A 7,658-nucleotide genomic window follows, 5' to 3' on the forward strand; every position below is an offset into this window, starting at 1 on the left:
CTACAGGTGAGCTTCTGCAGGTGAGCTACAGGTGAGCTGCTGCAGGTGAGCCACAGGGTATCACTAACAGTCAGTTGGCCTCTTGTATTTCCGTTCCAACAGAAGATCAAATGTGGATCCCGAACATGAAACAGGCACCACGGCTGGTGTTGCTGGTCCCTAATGATTCCTTAACATGTAACACACAAACGTCTCCATGTCTTTCTTTCTGTAACATTTAGTGACTGATCACATTAGTCAGTAGCATGAACAAAGGCTCTGGGAATCTATAACCCCCCAGAATTCAGAATTACATCGATATTCTGGGCCAGGCACGGTAGCTCACACCTGTAATCCCAGCACTTTGGGAGGCCGAGGCGGGCGGATCACCTGAGGTCAGCAGTTCGAGACCAGCCTGGTCAGCATGGCGAAACCCTGTGTCTACTAAAAATGCAAAAATGAGCCAGGTATGGTGGCGCACACCTGTAGTCCCAGCTACTCGGGAGGCTGAGGCAGGAGAATCGCTTGAACCCGGGAAGCGGACGTTGCAGTCAGCCAAGATCGCATCATTGGACTGCAGCCTCTGAACTTTTAAAAATTAAAAACATGAGAACACACGGACACAGGGAGGGGAGCATCACACACTGGGGTCTGTCGGGGGGAAATCGGGGAGGGACGGTGGGGGTGGGGAGCTGAGGAGAGAGAGCATGGGGAGAAACGCCAGATATAGGTGATGGGGAGGAAGGCAGCAAATCACACTGCCACGTGTGTACCTGTGCAACAATTCTGCATGTTCTTCACATGTACCCCAAAACCTAAAATGCAATAAAATAAATAAATGGGGGAAAAAAAAAACAATTAAAAACAAAACCAAAAACACGCCTGTTAATGTGCAGACTGACAGCATGTGATCAGACGCACTGTGTCGTAGTTATTGATTGATTGATTCATTCATTCATTTTGAGATGTGGCCTCACTCTGTCACCCAGGCTGGGGGGCAGTGGCACAATCAGGGCTCACTGCGGCCTCAACCTCCTGGGATCAAAGGACCCTCCTTGGCCGGGCGTGGAGGCTCACACCTGTGATCCCAGCACTTTGGGAGGCTGAGGCGGGTGGATCATGAAGTCAGGAGTTCCAGACCAGCCTGAGCAAGATGATGAAACCCCATCTCATCTAAAAATACAGAAGTTACCCGGGCGTGGTGGCAGGCACCTGTCATCCCAGCTACTCGGGAAGCTGAGGCAGGAGAATCGCTTGAACCCGGGAGGCGGAGGTTGCGGTGAGCCGAGATCACGCCACTGCGCTCCAGCCTGCGTGCACAGTGAGACTCTGTCTCAAAAAAAATTTTAAATTAAAGTTAAAAAAAAAAAAAAAGGATCCTCTTGCCTCAGATTGCTGAGTAGCTGGGACTTCGGGCACGCACCACCATGCCTGGTTAATTATTTTATTTTTTGCAGACATGGGGGGGGCGGGTCTCACTGTGTTGCCCAGGCTGGTCTCAACCTCCCGGGCTCAAGAGATCTGCCCGCCTCGGCCCCCCAGTGTGCGTGGATTACAGGTGTGACCCCTGTGGCCCAGCCTGTGTTTTCCTTATTAGTCTGGTGCCAAAGTAATTGTGGTTTTGGCTGTTACTTTTCATGACAGAAATGTAACTTCTAACCCCGAGAATCTCTGAGTTTAAACGAAACAAATTAAAATACGTGGCTTTTGGAAAACGGGCAGAACGGACGACCTACATAATTTTTCTTTGCCTTACATGTTATCGGTTCAATATAAGCACGTCTGCGAAGTTTAAAACAAATTTATAGTTATTTTTATTTTAAGAACGGCTCCGCGAAGGCTTCAGAAAGCTTATCTGTGCGTTTTCAGGCAGTGTTTTTGCTTTGCTCACATTTTTCTTTAAATCTCCGCATTCTCTGTTATTAAACATAAAAGTCTTCAACCCACAGAAGCCTCGCAAACAGAAGGGCAGGTTTGCAGGAGGCAAAGTCAATGGGTTTTTGTGTCTAATTCCGCAATCTGAGAGCTGATCATAAGAACCCCTGAACCTGGAAACTCAAAGGTCTCATTCATCTCCAAACGGTGTCCATTTGAACAAGTTTAAATACATATATATATATTTTTTTCTTTTTTCTTTTTTTTTTTTTTAAATGTGGTGAAATCCAGAGAAGTCTGCAGGAAAACCCACGGAAAAATCAGAAAGAAATTCTGGGCTGAGACACTGACTTTTCAGATTGAATTATACCCAAAAAAGCAGAAAGATCTGAAAGAGGAATTTTTGGAGATTTGCTTCATTTTTGAAAGAGGTTCATTACAATTTGCAACAAAGTATCTATTTCCAAGGAAAGGATTCTGAAACTGTGTGAAACAATATGAACGGATTTCCCCCGAACAAGGTGGGTTTGGTTTTCAATTTTTTATGAAACGCTTTAAATAAAATGACATTAAAATGATTTTATAAAATGTCATACTTGAACTTCTGCCCAATAAAACTATGGAAGTGTTTAAAAAAAAAAAAAAAAAAAAAAAAAAAAACTTGAAATTTTTTTTTTTTATGTTATTTATTTTATTATTATTTTTTTTTTGAGATGGAATCTGGCTCTGTCGCCCAGGCTGGAGTGCAATGGCGCGATCTCGGCTCACCGCAACCTCCGCCTCCCGGGTTCAAGTGATTCTCCGGCCTCAGCCTCCCAAGTAGCTGGGATCACAGGCGCCCGTCAGCATGTCCCGCTAAATTTGTATTTTTGGTAGAGACAGGGTTTCACCGTGTTGGCCAGGCTGGTCTTGAACTCCCAACCTCAGGTGATCCACCCACCTCAGCCTCCCAAAATCCTGGGATTAGTGCCGTGACCCACCACGCCCGGCCAAAACTGAACATTTTAGCCACGGAGTAACCGTGTGCATGAACATGTCCACGGAGGCCCCGGGTGTGAAAAAGACCGAACCTGCCTGCGTTTGCCGATTTAAAAAAAAATAAAAAACAAAAGACAGGTTGGAAAAGTCCAGGGAGTGACGTAAGGTGGTCAGCTATGAAGCTATGAAACCCCTTCACGGCTTCCTCTGGGGGTGTCCCCAGCTTAGCCAAAGCCCCTGACTGCTACACACGGAAAACACCACTTGTTCCTACAAGAGCCAGGCAGGCTGACCAGAGGTGTGAGCTTCAGACGTTATCAGAAAAAAAAAAAAAAAAAAAGAATTGCAAGTTGGACTTTGCAGCATGGTGTGGAAGCGTGGCCTCTGAGAAGCCACTTCTGTGGCCCGTGGGTCAGCAGGAAGAACGGACTGTCCGGAAGAGCATCAGCTGGAGTCAGGGCTCGTGGTGACTGTTGTTGGAACCGCTCACCTGTTGGTGGGTCCTGCGCCCTTTTAAATGCAACGGCCCCCAGCCCCGTGCGCCCCGTGGCTGCACTGAGACGTCTGTGTGGGTGGCTTCACCCTCCCCCACGTCCCTCCAGCCGACATGTGTTTCTCATCACAGCTGGGAACCAGTCAGGCTGGGCAAATCCAATCATGAACTTTCCTTTACATAAAGACAGGGAGACCCATGCCAAAAAAAGAGAAAAGCAAAAATGTCGTTTTTAAAAGTCCGTTTCTTTTTCCGTTTATTCTGTCTTTTTTTTTTTTTTTTTTTTTTTTTTTTTTTTTATTTTTTTTTTTTTTTTTTTTTTTTGGTCTCAAAATAACTGAATCATCGTTGCCACGGCGTCCTGGAGGATTCGGTGCCGTCACCGAAAAGGGAAACAAAATGAAAAGTAAAAGCACAAACGCCGTGGGGAGCAGTGGCTCACGCCTGGGCTCCCAGCACTTTGGGAGGCCGAGGCGGGCGGATCACCCGAGGTCAGGAGTTCAAGACCAGCCTGGCCAACACGGTGAAACCCCGTCTCTATACTAAAAATACAAAAAATAGCCGTAATTACAGGCGGGTGCCTGCATTCCCAGCTACTCAGGAGGCTGAGAGGCAGGAGAATCTCTTGAACCCGGGAGGTGGAGGTGGCAGGGAGCCTAGGTCTCGCCACTGCGCTCCAGCCTGGGTGACAAGAGCCAGACTCCGTCTCAAAAAAAAAAGTGGGGGGACAGAAGCAAAGGGTGATGCGCGCTTCTCACAGCTGCCCGGCTGGGTCCGTACCACGCTTGGCTTGATTCAAATCAGAGCTTTTTCCTCTTCCTTTCTCCCACCTTCCGGGGGAAACGTGGCAAAGAAGACAGAAGGTACATTTCATGGCCTCCAACGAAAACAAAGATGCTTCCCCAGCTCTGGGGTTCACACCAGGTGCCCCCCCAAAAATGCAGCGAGCACCCCAGTCCAGTTCTAGGAAAAGGAACCATGCTGTATTTTCAGCCACGGCCTGGCCTCAGGGGAGAGGGGAGAGGTTTTTTTTTTGTTTGTTTGTTTGTTTTTTTTAACACTTGAATACAAATATTTATAAGTTTATTTATATCTCAGTTTTACAAGATGTACATTCATCCTACAGGGCCACACAAAACACAGTCTGTTCCTGCCACTCCGCATAAGGGCATTAAACCTTAGGAGCCTGTGGGAGTCGGGGGAGAAAGAGCCCCCCCACGCCGACAATATCAGAGGGATACACATTTTAAGACTGTTGATTTGGGAAACGGTGTGTGATTCTGTTCTATTCTAAGCAATCCCTGAAAAACCCTGTACAGACAGACGTGTGTTGCATCCGTAACCCAGACGGGCCCGAGGCCACGGGGTAAATCCTCACAGCCCGCTCACACACGGAAAAAGGAGAAGAAAGAAGAGACAGAGAAAGAGCAACAGGCTGAAGAAATATAAAAATAAATGCAAGACAGTGTCAAATTTACACTCCACATAATTAAAATAGTACATATTTATGAATTTTCAACCGAGGAAAGAAAATAAATAACACAACCGCACACGGCGTTCCCGAGGAGACTGTACGTACCACGGGCTGAATCCGTGACACTCTTCCCCTTGCAATAAATAGCACGTTTCATCGCTTCGTAACATGATATTCTCCCCGTTCCTACGTCGAGTTCTCGTTAAATAGCGAATTTCCATAAAGCATTTATAAATGGCATCGACTTATCCGTGTGTATTGAAAAAATAAATTAGGCACCAGTTTCGGTTTTTCTTTTTCAATGTCAAACGTGTCCTCCGAAAACCTCGCTCCTCACCCCAGACCTCCCCACAGACCTGGGAGAGGCGACTTTCAGCAAAGTGCCTTTGAAATGCGCGTAGTTGGAGTCTCTGTACTTCACCCTCCAGTCTCCCCATGGAAAAAAAAAAAAAAAAAAACCAACCAAACAAACAACAACAAAAAAAAACACTGGAGTTAAAGGGAACCGGACAGTGCTGCTTATTCTTCATTTCTTGACAGAGAGTCTGACTGTGTCGCCCAGGCTGGAGTTCAGTGGCACGATCTCGGCTCACCGTAATCTCTGCCTCCCGGGTTCAAGCGATTCTCCTGCCTCAGCCTCCTGAGTAGCTGGAATTACAGGCGCCCGCCACCACCCCCGGGTAGCTTTTTGTATTTTTAGTAGAGACAGGGTTTCGCCATGCTGGCCAGGTTGGTCTGAAACTCCTCACCTCGTGATTTGCCGACCACAACCGGCCAAAATGCTGGGATGATGGGCATGAGCCGCCGGGCCTGGCATGTGCTGGTTCGCAGGGAAACATTTTTGAAAGGTCAGCGTCTTAACCAGGGCTTAGCGGCCGCCTGAAACCATCCCGGCTTCATTGGGGTTAAATGCCCAGCTGTCCCCAGTGTCTGCAGATTCCATAGACGCTCACAAGACCACGGTAATGGGACACTTTGGGTGCCTGGCTGAACTTGGGAGCGGTAGAGAGGTCATCCGTGGGATAGCACGCCTCTGGACCAGCCAAAAAAAAAAAAGTTGTCGTGTTTAAAAGTCGATTTCTTTTTTCATTTATTCCTTTTTTTGGTGGGTGGGGGTGTGTGTCTGAAAATGACTCAATTATCTTCGCCAACAGTGCCCAGGAGAATCCGTGCCACCGTTGAAAAGTGAAAGAAAATGAAAATTAAAAGAACAACACTGGCCAGATGCGGTGGCTCATTCCTGTCATCCCACGACTTTGGGAGGCCGAGGTGGGCAGATCACAAGGTCAGGAGTTCGAGACCAGCCCGGCCAACATGGTGAAATCCTGTCTCTACTAAAATACCAAAAAAAAAAAAAAAAAATTAGCTGGGAGTGGTGGTGGACACCTGTAATCCCAGCTACTCGGGAGGCTGAGGCAGGAGAATCGCTTGAACCCGGGAGGCATCAGCTGCGGTGAGCCGAGATCACGCCACTGCACTCCACCCTCAGTGACAGAGCAAGACTCTCTCTCAAAAAAAAAAAAAAATAACGTACAAAACCAAAGCATGATGCTAACCAGGAAACGCCACGCCCATCAAACTAACTTTGTAATTGGAAAAACGGGTGTTGGATGTTCCCATTATCCGTGTAAATCACACAGGCACGGAATCCCTCCCACCTCCTTGTTCACCATGCTGGAGAAGAAACCCACACCCTAGAGACCCTGTCATCACAGATGCTTAACTCACACCCCTCTCCCCTCCCCACCCCCACCAGAGAAGATGCATTTTTCTAAGTCTTGGCAATTTCAAGAGGCCGACCTTTTCAAAGTATGCAGCAGCTGGAGGCTTAGCCAGAGACAGTTAATCTAATACCAACATCCAATAAATCCAATTCCTTCTCCTGTGGGTGTTTCACAGTCAGACACAGAAAAGAGAGAGAGAAGCGGGTATGTCAGAAAGAGACTTCAACCGCCGGATGAACAAAGAAGTGACTTTTTCTCGACCAGGCGGTTTCAAACCTCCGTGGGCTCTTTGGGCGAGTTCTCGGCGGGGAAAAAGAAAACATGTCTTAGGACTCAACCCAACGTCTTTAAGTTCGGCCAGCAACGAATTCCTATGAACACGCTGACGCTGGAGGCTCACATGCGTCTCACAAACCAAGTCCTCTTTGCTTTCTGAAGGGTATTTTCTGCTTTGCTAACAAGCTCCAAAACGCTGCTGGGAAAGCAACGTGACTTTGAAAAGCACATTGTTTTCAGCCGAAAGCACCAAGAACCGCCAACGTGTGCTCATATCCTGTGGGGAGAAGAACCGCCAACGTGTGCTCATATCCTGTGGGGAGAAGAACCGCCAACGTGTGCCCACCCTATCAGTTTCATTGCTCATATCCTGTGGGGAGGAAGGTGCCATTTTCACATAAAACGTGCATGCAACCGTGTCTCTGGAGGGACTTCCAATAAACCAAACTGAGACACATCACATTCATATGTCCTCGTCTCCCCAGTCTCTCCTAAATATTCCAGAAAAAAAAAATGGGGGCCGGGCACCGTGGCTCACGCCTGTCATCCCAGCACTTTGGGAGGCTGAGGTGGGCAGATCATCTGAGATCAGGCGTTCAAGACCAGCCTGGCCAACACGGCGAAACCGCATCTCTACTAAAAAATACAAAAACTAGCCGGGTTTGGTGGCGGGTGCCTGCAGTCCCGGGTACTCAGGAGGCTGACGCACGAAGAGTTCCTTCAACCCGGGACGCGGAGGTTGCGGTGCAGACATCGTACCACTATACTGCAGCCTGGGCGACACAGCAAGACAGACGGAAAGGAAGAAGGAAAGAGAGAGAGAGAAGGAAGGAAGGAAGGAAGGAAGGAAGGAAGGAAG

This window comes from Cebus imitator, unplaced genomic scaffold, assembly GCF_001604975.1.
Source record: "Cebus imitator isolate Cc_AM_T3 unplaced genomic scaffold, Cebus_imitator-1.0 Scaffold672, whole genome shotgun sequence".
NCBI lineage: Eukaryota > Metazoa > Chordata > Mammalia > Primates > Cebidae > Cebus > Cebus imitator.